Source organism: Ailuropoda melanoleuca, chromosome 7 (genome assembly GCF_002007445.2).
Source record: "Ailuropoda melanoleuca isolate Jingjing chromosome 7, ASM200744v2, whole genome shotgun sequence".
NCBI classification, from domain to species: domain Eukaryota; kingdom Metazoa; phylum Chordata; class Mammalia; order Carnivora; family Ursidae; genus Ailuropoda; species Ailuropoda melanoleuca.
This window is the reverse complement of record NC_048224.1, coordinates 22116385-22134453: the sequence shown is the minus strand read 5'-3', so window position 1 is coordinate 22134453 and position 18069 is coordinate 22116385.

Here is an 18069-nt window from a genome sequence, read left to right as displayed (position 1 = left end):
GATGCTTAACTCACTGATCCACCCAGGCACCCTGTGTAAACATCATTTTTAATCATTATTTGTTTTTTCTATAATAATTTACTGAATGATTTATATTTTCTGCATTTGAGTAAATTACTTACTCATTTTACTTATTCTTTGTTTCCTCCAGCACCCTATCTTCAAGGGTATTTTTATTAAACATCATATACCTATTTAATTATCTTAAATATTTAACCTACATTTACATGTTTTGCATAAATACTTAAAAGTAATAAATAAGTGCATTTTCCCAGGAAAGGAAATAATCTTATTATTAGAGCTTGGCTTCTGCTTTAAACTTTCTTTCTACCCCAAACTACTTAAAAAAAATAATTAAAGTTTAAATATGAGATTAATATTTTAAACTTATTAACCAACAATTATTTAGGCTTTACTTCAAGTTTTATTTATTTTTGTTTCTATCCTTGTTTTAAATCTCAAACCTACTTGTCTTGTTATCTTCAATCTATCTGCTTACCCACCTACATGCTGCATTTTCAAGAAATTATTTCAGCAATGGTTATTTGGTAATAACATTTCTGGGTCTTGGCCTGTAAGAAAATGACAATGTTTTGCTTCCTTAGACTTGATTTATATTTTGTCTGGAGAGAGAATTTCATTTTTTCTCTGAAGTTTTTCTAACCTTCCTTATAGTCTAGAATCATGTTTATTCATAAAAAGTTGTTGGAAATCTAATTCCATTTGTGTGTAGATGAATCATTTTGTGTTTGTTTGTTTGTTTGTTTTGGTCCCCTGCTTGTGTAATTTTCTTGAAGTTTCTTTTCATGTTATAAATTCTCACATTTCACTGGATTATGCCTTGGTGTCCTTCTTCAGATTTACAGTTCGTGATATTATATCTTTATTTCTTACCATTACTTCCCCAGTTTCCACTTTTTGGAACATTTAGTTTCCAATCTCTGTGTCTTTGCTTTGCCTTCTGAGATGATCCCAGGGCCAATTGGTCATGTCAATTCTGTTCTTTTTCAACTTTAAAAATTTTTTTCATAAATATTTACCTATAAAAAAAACAGAAAAAGTCCTGAAAACATAGTGACAATGTGGGAGTTCACGCCTATTAGTAAAAGTACATATATCTTCATTTTTCTTTCCATATTTTTATGTAAGATAAATAGTATATTAAATAAATTTAAAATTCCTTTTCCATTTCCCTCAAAAGCAAATATTCTCCTAAATTTATATAAATTCTTCCAGTTACTATTTATATATTTTACTAATTCTGTATTTCATAACCAGTTTATTGTATTACATATTAATGTTATAATATATATACCTATGTACTTAAGAAAATTATCATTTTAATTTTAAGATTATCTATTCAAAGCCTATCCATATTGATAAGCATATTTTATATATAACTTTATATTTCATATTTTTACAAGTTATATTTTTAATTTCCAAAAGTATGTATTGTTTTATATCACACTATTTATACAGATGTATCATTCTGAGGATACTTATTTTGCTATGTGCATATTTTGGTAACGTATTACTATGTAAAATAAACCATCCTCAAAATTAGTGATTTAAAACAATATTTCTGTCTTCATCAATATGCAGTTTGAGCAGGGCTTAACAGGAACAGCTTCTTTTTGCTCTAATTGGCTCTTATTTTACTAGTTTGCTGAAAGGTTGCAAGTTAAATCACCTCAACACAACTGGCAATTGATGCTGTCTGTCATGAGAGACCTTAGTAGGGACTATCTGTGTGAACACCTTAATATGACCCCTCCCTGTGGCCTAAGCTAAAACATGATGTCTAGGTTCCAAAAAGCAAGCATCCTGTAAGAGAGAAAGCCCAGTGGAAGCTTAATTGCCTTTCTAACCTGTTCTAAGATAGGATTCAGTGTCACTTCCTCTGTATCCTGTTTATAATTCAGGTCTCCAAAGCCTCTCTGCCTCTTGATGGGGAAAAGCTAAAATTCTGGAAGAGAAGGTTGAGCTGAAATATTACTATGGCAATTATAAAAAACATAACACTCCCATAGCTGGCCTTCTCAACAAAAGGGTTCTGATCCCTCCCACATGCTAAATTCAATCAACTTGTATCCCACCCCACCCACCCCCAAATCTCATCCCATCAGATAATGAGGCTCAGGTGAGGTTCACTATCTTACCTGAATCAAGTCCAGGTGTGGATGAATTTGTTGGATCGGGGTACAGGAATCACAGATTCATTGATTTTCTCTCAATCTGAAAATCTGTGAATAAGGAAAATATCGGTTCCCTCTATTCAACATTCAGTACAGCGACAAGACAACTGCAGTAGACCCTTCCACTCAAAAAGGGGGAAACGGGAGACACAGAGTAGTCATTACTCCTATCAGCTCTGTAATCCAACTGGGTGCTGCTTGCCAGTTGCTTGTTTCCCTAATCACAACACAGTCTTAATTCTGCTGGGGGACTCTCCATTGCTCTTTGCTCTGCCCTCTGGGCTTTGGATTTCACCTCATGGGCCCTCTTCCCCTTCCTGTAAGAAAACAGGTATGCCTGCAACTGTATCTTTTTCAGCCTGCTTCCTGCCCACGGTACTTCAAGTGTCTAACTGCCTCTTTTCATTTTTGCTGTCTTTGTCCCTTTCAGCACAAGCTGATATAATTTGTTAAGAAAACTTTGTGGGTTTGGGGCACCTGGGTGGCTCAGTCAGTTGTGTCTGCCTGCAGCTCAGGTTATGATCCCAGGGTCCTGGGATTGAGCACTGCGTGGGGCTTTTTGCTCAGTGGGGAGTCTGCTTTTCCCTCTCCCCTTGCCCCCACCCATACATTCTTTCTCTCATAAATGGATAAATGTGGGTTTTTATTACTCAGTTAATAATATATCCCTTAGACAAAGGTCGCATCCAGAAACTTTTTTTTTTTAAGGTTCTATTTATTTATTTGAGAGAGAGCAAGTACATGCAGGAAAAGGGGCAGAGGGAAAGGGAGAGAGAATATCAAGCCGTCTCCCTGCTGAGCATGGAGCTCAATCCTAGGACCCTGAGATCACGAACTGAGTGGAAACCAAGAGTCAGACATTCAACAGCTCAACCTATTGAACCACCTAGGCACCCTCACCCCCACCCCCAGACTCTTTTAGAATAAGCTCTTCTCTACTCAGCACTTCAGAGGTATTATACCATTATCATCTGGCTTTTATCTTTTCTTATAAGAATCCATGCATTCTTTTAATCACTGTTCCTCTCTGTATAAACTGTCCTTTCCCTTTGGATTCTATTAGTATTTTTTCTTTAGTTTTTTGAAGTTATATAATGATGTCCTGGGGTATAGTTTTCTTTTTATTTGTCTTGTTTGCTGTTCACTGAGCTTCTATAACTACAAGTAAATACATGTTGGCCATGATTCCTCAGGTTTTTTTTCTGCATCATCTAATTTTCCTTCTTTTTAGGATCATATGGTAGTATCCCTCTTCAACCACTTGATAATGCCCTACAGGATTCTAAGTATCTTTTCTTATATTTGTTCTCACTCTTTTTCTTTCTCTCCTTTGGTTCTTCAAATTGGGTCAATTTATTAATATCTCTTAAATATCACATGTACGTACTTCTGCAGCTTCTAATCTTCTGTTAAGCCCAGTCAGTGAATTTTTCACTTTAGGTATCATAATTTTAAGTTATAGGATTTCTCTTTGGTTATTTTTTATAGTTTCAATTGTTCTGCTATTTCCCACATGTTTGTTCATTTTGTTAGTGTTTCCCATTATGTTCTTAAATATATTTCTTTTTTTTTTTTTTAAAGATTTTATTTATTTATTCGACAGAGATAGAAACAGCCAGTGAGAGAGGGAACACAAGCAGGGGGAGTGGGAGAGGAAGAAGCAGGCTCATAGCAGAAGAGCCTGATGTGGGGCTCGATCCCACAACGCTGGGATCACGCCCTGAGCCGAAGGCAGACGCTTAACCGCTGTGCCACCCAGGCGCCCCTTAAATATATTTCTAATATATCTTTTCAAAATGTTTTTGTGTGCTAATCCCAATATTTGTATCATCATGGTATCTGTTTTAATGGACTGATTTTTCTTTTGATTACATGTACCAACTGATATATAAATTAGGGATTTTTAACTGCATTCTAGACATTTTTAATGATGGAGTATGAGTTGTGTTGTCTTCCTTTAGAAGGTGTTGAGCTTTGTCACTAGCAGTCAATTAAATTACTGGCAATTCTATGAATATGATGTGCTTGCTCTTATTTCTTGTTAGGGGTGGCCTACTTTAATTGTATTTTTTGCCCCAGCGCTTAATCTTTACTCTGGTATGTGGTCTTTACTCATAAGGTGTGGCCATTCTGGGATCTACATTTAATTCACAAGTAATTAATTCACAAAACTCTTGAATGTCTAGTAGATGGTAAAGCAAAATGCTCCCAGCCCTCATCACTCTCGGCTTTGGTTCACTTCTCAGCCTCTGACGGCCATCAGGGTCCTCCCCTAAGACTCCTCTGGTGAGGGGCGCCTGAGTGGCTCAGTCAGTTAAGTGTCTGCCTTTGGCTCAGGTCATGATCCCAGAGTCCTGATATCGAGTCCTGCATTGGGTTCCCTGCTCTGCAGGGAGTCTGCCTCTCTCTCTCTCTCATAAATAAAAAATCTTAAAAAAAAAAAAAAAAAGACTCCTCTTGTGAATGAGGAGCTCTCTGTCAAATACCTTTTGGGACCTCCACATAGACTTCTCTTGTCAGCCTCTGCATTTTTCCTTATTCCTGGTGGACAAACATGGCAAGTTATATTGGTCAGTGACAGTATTTAAGCCTATTCTCTACCACCTCAACTTAGTGTGTTGTGTCTGTTCTTCTTGTGCTCCGCTTTCTTCAGTTGTGGTCCAGAAAGTACCCTCTTGCAGAAAGCCAGAATGAACATGAGACTCACTTGATGTATTACCGTTATGCCATGGATCATAGTTTTGAACAGCTTCCTTGCTAATAACTGAAAACAAAAGGATTCTCTTATTTACTTTGTCAAGGCTTATAGTTCTTTGTAGTTGGAGGGTTAGTTTGGTACTAGTTATGCTAAAAGTAGAGACTCTACTAATACATAGACTTTAGAAGTAAAACTTTAACAGAGTTTCTGATTGACAATGACAGATTTTGAATAAAAAATAACTATTAACTCTACAAAAATCCACAAAACTATGTAAGTTTCAAATGGATTTACGTAATAAAATACCTCATTGATATTTTGTAAGGTAGTGGCATTTATGTTCTAAAGTCATTAAAACTTAACCCTGCACTGATTTTGGATCTCTACACACACATTTTTATAGATATATACATGCATACATACATACATCTATTTGGATACATATATCTGTTTCTTGAAACAAGGAGCACACTAACATTTTATAGCAGTGTTAAAAGCTAACAACCTGGCTATCTGGATAATAACACAAAAGAGGATGTGAAATGACTATGTTCCATTTATTTCTGAAGATTAGTGTGTTTTGGGCTATAATAACATTGATATTTATTTGGCATTCCCGCCAAAAACAACAATAGAAATGTTTACAGATCTAATCTAGTATTGTTTTCTGTAGTAGTATATCTTTTTCAGATGTATCTGTTATTTTTCAATAGATAGAAGCTTGAAATAGTTACAGTGTAAGAATATATGGGCTTTTAGATTCAAATATATCATAGTTGGAATTTCATTTATGTTAATTACAATGTGCATATTCTTCAAATTACTTACACTTTCTGAGATTCTGTGATCTTATTTCACAAGTAGAAGTAATAATTAAGAACTCAGATATTTCTTGTTAAGATTAAATCGGTTAATGCATGTGAAAATGCCTCGTAGAGGCACTAGTTAATTTTAGTTAATTTAGTTTTCAAACTTTGTATTATGACAAATCAAGTTATTTTGTAAATTATAATTTTGCATAAGTAGTTCACAATTGCAGGAATGACTTCCATTTTTATTATTCTTTATTTGCAGTGGTTTAAAACTGCTTTTATCAGTAAACACATAACCTTATTCCTTAAAATATCCACTAATTGTTCAACAGCTTGTTAAATACCTTTAAAAAGTCACTGAGAAGAATCAGTGGAGCTCCAGAGTTGTAAAATGAGAGTGATTCATTTCAAATATTGTAATGCAGTGGAAATCAGTAAGAAAGTGAATTACTGGGGCTCCTGGGTGGCTCAGTCAGTTAAGTGTCTGCCTTTGGCCCAGGTCATGTCTCAGGGTCCTGGGATCGATCCCCACATCAGGCTCCCTGCTCAGCGGGAAGTCTGCTTCTCCCTCTCCCTCTGCTGCTCCCCTGCTTGTGCTCTCTTCCTCTCTCTGCCAAATAAATAAATGAAATCCAGAAAACAAACAAAAAAAAAAGTGAATTACTGTTTATAATGTAATTGGTATATTTATAATGTATTTATGCTGATACACAGTTTTCCTGATGCTATCTGATATAATTCAATAAAACCATAGGGACATCTCCAGGGAATCTGAGACACAAAGTTTAAGGAAACCTAGGTTACCCAGTTAATGTCAGAGCTAGGACATTAAGGAAACCTAGGTTACCCAGTTAATGTCAGAGCTAGGACATGGAGTTAGATCTAGAATCTAGATTATAATTTTTCCATTTCTGTAAGTGTCAGGAGCCATGGTAGGAGATATTTAAAAATCTGAGATGCACGGAGAAGCACTAAGGATGAAACAGTGCATTTGAATAGGCTGATGGATAATCAATATTTTAACCATCTAAGACATTTGTGTTCAAAATTAATGCAGAGGTTCAGAGGATGTGATTGCTATAGCTTGAGAAATAAATTCTCTCTTTCCTGACATTAAAACCTACAGGAGCAATCTCTTCTCAATGCCAGTAGCAAAACAAACCTGCTTCATGCTGTATCCATATTTTATTTTCTCAGCAAAATTTCTCATGGGTGGTAATTAATATTTAGGATAGGTAAGATTTTTTAGTTTGTTTTGGGGTCCAGTCACCCCAAGGTTTATTTTCTTCCAATTCACTTTCTATGAAAATAATATACATTTTGTTCTATGACTGAAAATTTGTATAGAAGATCAACAGAAGAAGAGAACATATTTTAACTAACTGGTAGTTTTTCAGCTCCGGAACAGAAAAGGGTGAATAATAAATAGATACACTGAACTTGGGGGAGAAGTGTTTTTCTGTGTCAAGATTGAAATGTAACTTGTAAGTGTAATTCTGGTTTACTGCACATGTGTAACGAATTTTTAAGGAACAGGAAGTTTATTATGTCAAGGACACCATGAGTCAATGGTTTTAGGGGATTTAATAATAACCATGAAAAATCTGCACTATGATATATTGGCTGTGACATATCTTACAAAGTGTCATGTAGAACTTGCTGAATTGTATCATTGAAGGCTGTAATCCTTAGAGCAGAGAAAGTTCTTTAAATGTAGGTCATTGTGTTCTTTTGTATAATCAGATGGAAGTAGCCAGAAAGCTTTTTGTGACACTCAAACAAGGGAAATGAAAACCATATTATTAATGCAATTTAAAATACAACCCATAATAGTTGCTGCATAAGTGACCCTATTGTCGAAATGCTAGTTAATGAAGAGTAAACCTTCAAAGGTCTAGGGGTGCAGTAGTTTTTAATAACGTATTTCATATGAAAAAGTGAGCTGTTCAAAATAATGCTTGGAGTTCTATTTTATCCATTCTGGAAATTAGTGTGGTTGGAATAAAGGAGGTAATAATGATATTGATGGTATTGCAGTAGTAGTGGCGGTAGTGATGGTGGTAGTAAAAATAAAAACCAACATTTATTGTGTCATATATGACATATATGTGTCAATTAAAGACGTTCAATGTTGCCTGTAAGTGTCTATTACAGGTAGGGTAAGATTCTGAAGAGAATAGAAGCACACAGAGATTTGTGGGGAAATTCAGCTTCCTTTGCTAAAGGAAGTTACCAGTGTTTTCAGTACGGGCCAGTGACTAATAATATTGAGCTTTGGCAGGGCAGAGGTCATTGTCGCAGGACAGAGATTCCAACAGGCCACACAGAACTGGAGTACATCTACTAGAGATTTGAAGGGCCTCAGTTGCACTGATAATTTTCTTCTCTATTTATTGGTTAAATTATGAAGTTAACTGGAAGGAACCTAAAAAGTCTAAGCAGGAAGTACATAAAAAAGAACAGCAGTTTTTTGGTTTTTTGGTTTTTCACTGCCATGGACCCAAAGAACACAGTTCGGGATGACTTACCAAAGGACGAGTTTCCACTGAACATATCAAGCTTTCCATTTAAAAAATGTTTAGTTTAGTTTAGGTTAGTTTTTTTTTTTTGATTCCACATATAAGTGAGATCATGCAATATTTGTCTTTCTCGTCTGACTTATTTTACTTAGTATAATCCCGTCAATGTCCATCCAATGTTGTCATAGGATTTCCTTCTTTTGCATGGGCTGAGTGAATAATGTTTTATATATATATATATATATATATAGAGAGAGAGAGAGAGAGAGAGAGAGAGAGAGAGAGGACATTATTCATAAAATAAATACATGAAATAAATATACATATACATATATGTGTGTGTATATATATGTATGTATGTGTGTGTGTGTTTATATATGCGTATATGTGTATATGGCCATTGCCAGGATTTTATTGCTTTTTTCCCTCAGTATCTTTAGCCTTTTTTCATGTACCAGCTATAAGTCAGATACACTTAAAACTATTGTTTATTTTATCCACAAACATGGTTGTATTAATGCCAACTAGACTATCTGTAATACTCTTTCCCGACTCTTCACTAAAATGATGAAAGTTCATTTTATAACTGGAAAAGAAATACAAAAAATAAGAGAACCCTAGGAATTGGGAGATTACTGACAATTTTATTATTTCAACTATCTGGATGGAGAAATAGTAAGTGTGATCCAAAAAAAAAAAAAAAAGAGAAGATGGATTAGAGAAAAAAGGGACAGAAAACGGGAATAGGAACCTAAATGGAAAACTCAAAGATGGCATTAACCCAGGAGGCACACCTGTGTGTTTGTATGTATTTTAGACAGTTCTACAAGCAGGATGGGAAGAACATGGAATAAGACTTGATACAAGAAAAGGGGCATTGAAAAAGATCCCTGCCCACTCAGGTTTTCAGACTGAAGTTCCCCTATTAGAAGCCATTTATATAAATCTCTGGGAGGCTTTATGCTGTGTCTGCTGTAAGATGCAATCTACATTGAATAGAATAATTTGGCTCTGTGTTCCAGGCCTTTGTATAATAAAGGCTCTCCTGCTGTCCCCATTATCACATTTGCCTGGATTAGTTCATTTATTCATCATCTGCCAATTGGGAGACAGTGAGTAGAAGGAAAAGGAAGCAAGTGTGTTTTATTGCAGGTGAAAGGCCAGATAAGCTCTGTATCTTGAGGTTGTGCCTCAGAGAGATACCCAGGAGGTGAGGGCAAGGATTTCTAGGCACTGTCACGGCTCTGAATGCATCACGGGGCTGAGGGACAAAGTCTGCAGTACGCAATTGCAGACAAGATGCAGAAATTCAAAGACAAATTTGACTCTCTGAGAATTGGGGCTTTTCGCAGCCCTGGTAATGAATATCATGGAAGTCTACAGACGTTGTTTTTCCTAGAATTAATTGTAACACTTTTGTAGAGGTCACTCTAAATAGTGAGAGAGTTCCTGAGTTGGGGCAGACACAGGTTCTTTAGAAACTTTGATATCTTTGTCTGCCCCAGGCTTTGCTGCAATTTAATGCAGTTATATGCGGTTATTTTTTCCCCTTTTATATCAAGTTCTAAAAGCATTATCCCCAAACGGAACTATTTTTTGCTATCTCTGGTTGCAAAAGAATGTGATTTCTCCAGATCTAGCTCTGGTGCTAATCAGACATACCTCAAATTAAAATCTAGTCTAAGAAGTTGAAGTTATAGCAAGAGAAAATCTCAGTTTGAAATAACCATTTGAAAGTAGCCATGCAATGATGTTATGGTAAATATGTGAATCTCTGGATCAGTGCCTCTTTCCAACATTAAAAAGAATCCAGCCATGATAGAACCTACAAAACCATGAAAATATAATGTGTACTTTTGAATATATGCCTTTTTTTCTATTACAACCAACAGGAAACAAGCTCTTTATGCTGTTATAATCATCAAAAAGTAGAAATACATTAATTAATTTAGTGTACTATGAATATCGGATTATGTATCCAAAAATGTCTGTCATTAGGTTTTAGAAGGATTTGGGCCTATTCTGTTTCCACATTGCCGCCATAAACTTTCTCAAACTCACCCTTCCATGCCTCAGCAGCTCCTTTTTTCTAGTGTACACTTAATCTGTAGTATAGTCTTTCTAAAAATTCAAATCTGAGGGAGCTCGTCCTCTATTAAAGATATAGGATGGTTCGCTATGCGAGAGGATCCCAACATCTCGCCATGATTTACTGGTTCCGTGGTTATTTAAGACATCCCCCAGTTTAGTCTGTCCAGAGTCATCTCTTACTTTATACTCCAGCTCAAGGCATCTTCAACCATCCTTCTTCCATTTTGCCTTTGTTATAAAACTGAAACCTCTATACATAGCAACTCACGCAAATATGCACTAATGGGCGGTGTGGAGAAAATAGTTCTGTATTCAACCTAAGTTAAACTGCACTTTGGGTTTACCTAGAACATCCACTGCAAGCTTAAAATAAATTAAATGCACTCATACCTACCCACACACACAGACATGCATATATGTTATTAGAGAAAGAAAAGTAGGTATATGTGCGTATATAGACCGGCCTCTGTGTGGACAGAGACCTGTCTCTATTAGTTCACCTGAGTAAAATGCCTGATCACAGAAGGCCTGCAGTAAAAATCTGTTGAATGAATAAAATTAATGCCAAAAGTTGTAGCTCAATATATGATTCTGTGACTTTCATTTAGTTTATGTCAACACACTTTTCAATGTGTTATGAAAAATCTACCTTACTATTAATTTTCCTCCTCTCAGTTGGGTTGATTTTACACATTTCTAAGGGGCAAAATCTAAACATTGAAAATACAGAAAACTGCTAACCAAAAGTCAGCATACTTGTTACTTTTCTCAATTTCAAAGTATTCTTATCAAATATGTGATTTAAAATAACAATGATGAGAGTGCATTTAATATTCTGAATATGAAAATATTACATTGCGTGTGCACTGATTTATGAAAAGCATGCTAAATATTTGATATAAAATTGTATCCTACAAGTATATATCATTTCAAAGCCACAAAGTATTCTAAACCCCCCTGCCTTAAATTATTTGCAATCATATGAAACTCATTTTGTACAAGTTCCTTTGTTCCTGTTAGGAAAAGGCACCATTTATTTACTAGACTTTAAGATTTTGCTGTTTATTCTAACATAGAAAAGAGATACAGCAAAATCCAATAATAAATTCTTTTTGCTTGTGAATTTTATATACAGTCGGTTCAATCACAATATTTTGTATATATTTATGCATTTCTCTTGATGTAATTCAGTCCTTTCATTGTGTAGGTGCTGGGTCTCTTTTGAGGCTTTCATGCCCAAGACCTGTTCATCCCTTTTAAGTCTATCAGGATAACTGAATTATCTTACTCAAGCCATGGACTTTTAGAAGAATGATTCACCTATAAAATTCCTGAGGCCCTTGACACAAATATCTCATTCTTTTTTATTAGCAGAACAGATGCTTAACATCTACGTGTTCAGTGCATTTTACGAATGAGGGCAAAGGCTGATGCTAAGGAGCCTGGAGTGAGATAAGTCAGTGGTTGAACATCAACTTGTTACATATTAGCTGTGTGCCCTTAAAACTTTTCTCATCTTAAAATGGGAAAAAAACTATTGGGTCATTTGAGTATAATAAAAGATAATGGGCAAAATACATAAGTCATCTTATTATTAAAGTAACTCATACATGAGATGTATTTAGAACAGTGGCACATAGCAGGCTTCATAGATGTTTACTATTATTAATAGTAGTAGTATCCGCCTTACGCCTATATTCAAACCAGTTCTTAAGCCCCTTTTTCAGTTTCACTTTCTAAATCATTTGTAATGCAAATGATTCGGAAGAGATGTAGGATTGGTGAGACCAATAAGACCTTGAGAAACCTTTCAGGTCATTGCACGTGACCAGGCACAGACTAGAATTGAACCAAAATTGCTTTGGCTTCAAAACATTGCTGTGATTTCTGCTTTGTCTGAACTCCCTGATCATATCCAGGGCTAAGGACGCAGCTTCTAGGTAGTCTGGTTGAGCTCCATTTCCAACCTTCATAGATCCAAAAACATTTCAGAACCTTGATGTCTGTAGTCTGAGATATTAAGGCGAGGCCCCTCTAGTCGTAGTAGGCGCAAAAACCGGGTGCTCACAGGAAATTTAGTTAGATGAGAATAACCTGCAACCCTCTGTGAGGGCTGATTTAGCAGACTGGCTGACCTGCCAAAATTAGCAAGCACAAGAAGAACTGGAGTCTTAACTCAGTGGCCCAGGAGGAAGTACCTGATAGAGTCTTGGGGATATTACGGAGCTTTTCTTTTCTTTTTTTTTTTTTTTTTAAGATTTTATTTATTTGACAGAGAGACAGCCAGCGAGAGAGGGAACACAGCAGGGGGAGTGGGAGAGGAAGAAGCAGGCTCCCAGCCGAGGAGCCTGATGTGGGGCTCGATCCCAGAATGCCGGGATCACGCCCTGAGCTGAAGGCAGATGCTTAACGTCTGAGCCACCCAGGCGCCCCTACGTAGCATTTCTTAGTCTCAGTTTTTCATCTGAGAGTATGTGTGCTTCCTTAAAGCTCTAAAATATTTCTCCCGATTATAACATTCTATCTGATCAAACCCAAAATCCAACATAGATAATAGAAATCATACAGAAGAAACAAAACAGCCTATAATTCACTCGTACAATAATGTTCATGCTGGATAGGTACAGGGTACACTGAAGTGGGAGAAGATTCTGGGAAGGGAAAGCTATGGAGAAAAACCTTTTGGCTGGTGAAACACGAAAGGACCTGATATGATTGTGTCAAAATGCTTTTAACTATTTTCCTTTAAACAGCACCTCTGGCCTTATTTCTTTGAAATCACCAGAAAGAGAAACTGTTCTCTCAAGTTTATCACAATGCCTGAGGGAAAGTTGGAGAAAGATCTAAAATCTTGACCATGAGCCCCAAGGAATATACATTTTTAATCAAGGGTGAGGTATTGGTAATGTTACTGCTACTTGAATGCCAAGGTATTTAGGTTTTAAAGCAAAAAAGATCCCTGGAGACCCGCTGAACCATCCAGCCCTGCTGCTGATCACTTTTATGGGTTTTGACTAAGGCTTTTTATAGGTAAACAGACCCTACAGTCCATCCTGGGGGAGACCCTAGCAAATAGTCACCTGTGATTAAGTGGCTACAAAATGTCACCCTCACACTTTATACATTTGGGGAAAAACATGCTTTTAAGAGGGAATGCTCTCCTGAAAAGAAACTATGCCCAGAGGGAGGTTTGCTTATTTAATTGCCACATTCCGGATGACGTGTTTTCTCTGCTTTCCCTGAAAAATTAAAAGGAGCCACAGGTCTGTTTGTTAAAATATTCTTATGCAAACTTGTTTGAGGATAAGTATATGGGTAATGGTGATGTCCTGGCAATGGTCTCTGCTTTTGTTTCAATCAGGAGAGGAGTGAATACTAGAGTAGCAGCCCCTGAATTCTTTTTTTTTTTTTTTTTTGAGTGGAAAACATGCTTCATTGAGGAGTAGATATAGAACAGCACATTACCACGTGGGGATCTTAAGGTGAAGAATTAGCTAGATATTTGGGGCATAACTATATATAGCTACATATAGCATATAGCTATGCTATATATTTATTCAAAAATGACCCACCTGACTTTAATGATAAGTTTGATATTCAAATCCATTTTATTCATACACACTGAAGAGTAAGGAAATAAATCCAAGGTAGCATAACATCCATCACATTAATCATCAATAAAATATGATTATACTGCATTCAGAATCTTTGAGTAAATTTTAGATTTCCTTTGAATTTGATGTACTCATGAAAACATTTTAGAACAAGGTGACTTACCAGTTTATTATTGGGTCGCATGCCTTTGCTAATGATCAGCAGGTGCCGTAAAAGGCTACGTCCCAGTTTAATGCTGTTGGTATGGCTGAAAGATGGTCGTTTCTACCAGGATTTTCTGGCTTGAAGTGTTAGGTTATTATTATAGCTATTGTTGTCTTTTTTGTGCTTGTGATTTTTATACATATTAGTTTTTATTTTTTTTTAAAGATTTTATTTATTTATTTGACAGAGACAGCCAGTGAGAGAGGGAACACAAGCAGGGGGAGTGGGAGAGGAAGAAGCAGGCTCCCAGCAGAGGAGCCTGATGTGGGGCCCGATCCCATAACGCTGGGATCACGCCCTGAGCCAAAGGCAGACACCTGACGACTGCGCTACCCAGGCGCCCCTATACATATTAGTTTTTAAATCTGGATTTTGATGTCGGAAACAAAGGCAAAAGAAAAAGTTACATTTCCTTATTACTTAAGCCCATTGACAAGTCCTTGAAACAGGCAGAGTGACCTTCCTGTGGGACCTCAGCTGCCTCAGTGTTGACACTTTGCTAAGGGCAAAAGGCAATCTTAGCTTGACCCCCCAGAATCCTGTGAGTCTACTTTAAACATATAGAAATTCCTTTGGAGACTTCCTTTTCTTCACCCCCCCAAGATATATGTTAGCAATCATCCTCCAAGCATATGGCCCCCTGATACACATCTGAAGGTTCTCATGACTAAGGTTTAACTAGACAGTAGTAAATGGCCTTTTTCTAACAATAGCTAGCCCCTCAAGGTCCTGGAAACCTTGTTTCCAAAATACCTTGGGGGTGCTATCCCTAACCCCCTCAACTTGAAAGTATATAATCAGCCACCCCTCACCACTCCAGTGCAGCTTTCCGTCCACGGGTCCTACAAAGACGTCTCAAGAATTCTTTCTTGAGCATTTGCTCCAAACCCCAACATTTCCACATCAATTCTGTCCAACACCCAGCCCAAATAATCAAACAATCTAGTTCTACAAGAAGATGACATTGAAAATGGAGAGGATATGTCTCAAAATATTTGTGAAATACCATATAAACAGACAAATGCCTCTTTCAACTCAGGGAAATACTTTAAACCCTGTAATCCTATTTTCCTCTCTATAACACAGGGATTTTGACACCTATATTACAGGATTGCTGTTAGGATTAAGTGAAATAATGTATCATATTTGAGGCAACAAGTATAATCCCCATCACAAATAGTCTTTCACATACAAACAGCAGTTGCCATTATCATTATTGAGTTAGAAGTGTCTCTCCTCCTTGTCCTTCTCTTTCTCCTTTTTATTTATTCTCTTCCCCCTTCTCCTTCTGTGACTTCTTTTCAGAAATGTTCTTGGCTGTGAATGTATAAGAATGCAGAGGGAAAAAGAGTTATTACTCCTGGGAAAATGTGCACTCCCTGAGACAGGGAATGTCTGATAGGTTTTGGAATATAGGTGAGGTTCAGTGGGGTGGAGTCCGGAGCCGATGACCAAGAAATAATTCTTGAGATGTCTTTGGTGCAAAATGGTGGTTTATTAAAGCACAGGGACAGGACACTTGTGCAGAAAGAGCTGCTGCCCTGGGGTTGTGAGGGGTGGCTGATTATCTAAGATGGGGTTGGGGAGGTAAGAAAAAGGGAGGTTTCAAAAGGATTTTCATATGTTAAAGAAGACTCAGCCTGAGGCCTTGCCTTCCGCAAGTTGTTTTTTCCTCTAGCAGGGCATTAACATGAAGACAGTTGGGAACTTCTGGAGGAACATTATACTCTGCCTGCTTCAAGTATCTGTCAATGGGCTGCAGATTATAAGGACATGTAATTGTATCTACATTTCCTTCTGGAAGCTAGGTTATTGATAGAAATGCTTTCTTGTAAATTGTGGGAGACTCAGGTCTTGCAGGATTGTGATCTCTGTAAGTTAACTATTAGTTTTCCTTTAGGGCAGCCAGGAGTGCCTGTGGAATGTCACATATATCCCATGGTGGGGGGGTTGTGGGGTGTCAGCTTCTGCTTTCTCCTCAGTTTGCCTTCTGTTCCCTCATCATGCCGATGATCAAAAAAACAAAACAAAACAAAACAAACACAGAAACAGGAGCGCCTGGGTGGCTCAGTCATTTTGGTGTCTGTCTTTGGCTGGGTTGTGATCCCGAGGTGATGGGATGGAACCCCATTTCAGGCTCCCTGCTCAGCGGGGAGCCTGGTTCTCCCTCTCCCTCTGCTTCTCCCCCTGACTCCCATGCTCTCTCTCTTGCGCGCGCACACGCTCGCTCGCTCTTTCTTTCTGGCGTGCGCGTGTGTGCGCGCACGTGCGCTCTGCACTCTCTCAAATAAATAATAAGAATAATAATAAAAAATCTTAAAAAAAAAAAGAAGCAAATGCTGGCACATTTGGTGTAACGTGAGTAAAGTTTACATATGCAGACGTAAAACTATAAAGGAAAGAAATTACATAGACAAAATAGAGAATTGCAAATAATAACTTACAATAAGATGCAATGTATGGTCTCGTGATCCAGACTCCCCATATGTGTAGATAACTAAGATAGAAATTATATCTCATTTCCCATAAACTTAAATTTTCAAGATATTAAAAGTATAGCAATTTTTATAATCATGAAGGGATATTTTCTCAGACTCCGCTTCAGAGACTTAAAACAAACAAACATAGGCCCACAATGGGCCTTGAGCCAGACCAAGTCACCAAACCAGGATTTAATACCCAGCCTAATTGCAGTTTCAACCTCTCTGAGAAATATAGTTTTAACCATGTCAGTCAGGAGCTTTCTGATCAGCATCAGTGAGGGAATCTGTCCTGTGGGCCTGCCCATCCCCTCACCGGGAGTTGAGATGATCCACGAAATAAGACTCCCCCTTGCCCTTCCTCTCAGGGAAGGTGATCTTGCCTAAAACAATCCTTTCTTTCGCTAAAAATTTCCTTGCCCCATCCTTCTTCCTATAAAAGCCTTCTGTTTTCTACACTCCTCTTCCCTCTGCTTGCTAGATGGGGTGCTGCTGATTCATGAATTGTTTAATAAAACCAATTAGATCTTCATCTTCAAGTTTATTCAGCTGAATTTTTTAAAATTATTTATTTGACAGAAAGAGAGAGGGAGCACAAGCAGAGGAAGCAGCAGGCAGGGGGAGAGGGAGAAGCAGGAGCCTGCTGAGCGGGAAGTCCAATACAGGACTGGATTCCAGGACTCTGAGATCATGACCTGAGCCAAAGGCAGACGCTTAACTGACTGAGCCACCCCGGTGTCCCTGAATTTTGTTTTTTTAACAGACTGAAACACAAAATAGTTTTTTGAAACTTGCTCTAAATTAAGTCAGTAGTACACTTATTAATCTTAAAATGTACATATTTAAGGACTTTCAAACTAATTGTGTCTCAGTATGGTATATCTAAAAAACAAAACAAAAAACCCCCCACAAACCTATGCATTTTCCATAATTTCCCACTGTTTCATGATTAAAGAGTCTAATTCTGTCACTTATATGTGATTTTTCATAGTTCAATTTGGCTAAATAACTATAAACTAGTTAAATACCATGAGCTTGAAATTAACTAGGCTCCGTATTTCTTTATGATCTAAGAAATACTTGCATGTAAATAAATTCTAATTTTTAAGAAAAGCCTTCAATAAATAAGCTACATATTTGATCAATTTCTGAATGCTTGGTTTTTCTGCATAAAAATAATTGCATATATATTGGCAAGTTCCATTTTTGCCATAATGTTACTAAATACATAGTTTTCTTCCTTGGGATTATGCTCTTAAAAAGCAAAGTTTATATTCTATCTAATTTTAAAACAAATACCTTTATTTTAGACCAAATTAAAAATAACAATAAAGGTTAATTCTTTGACAATTCTTAGAGCCTACCCTCTGAAGAGCTACTCACTGTAAGAATGTTTTTATGCAAAGTATGAGTTTTGTTGCTTTTCTACATGCAAGAGTAACCAACTCAAGATCA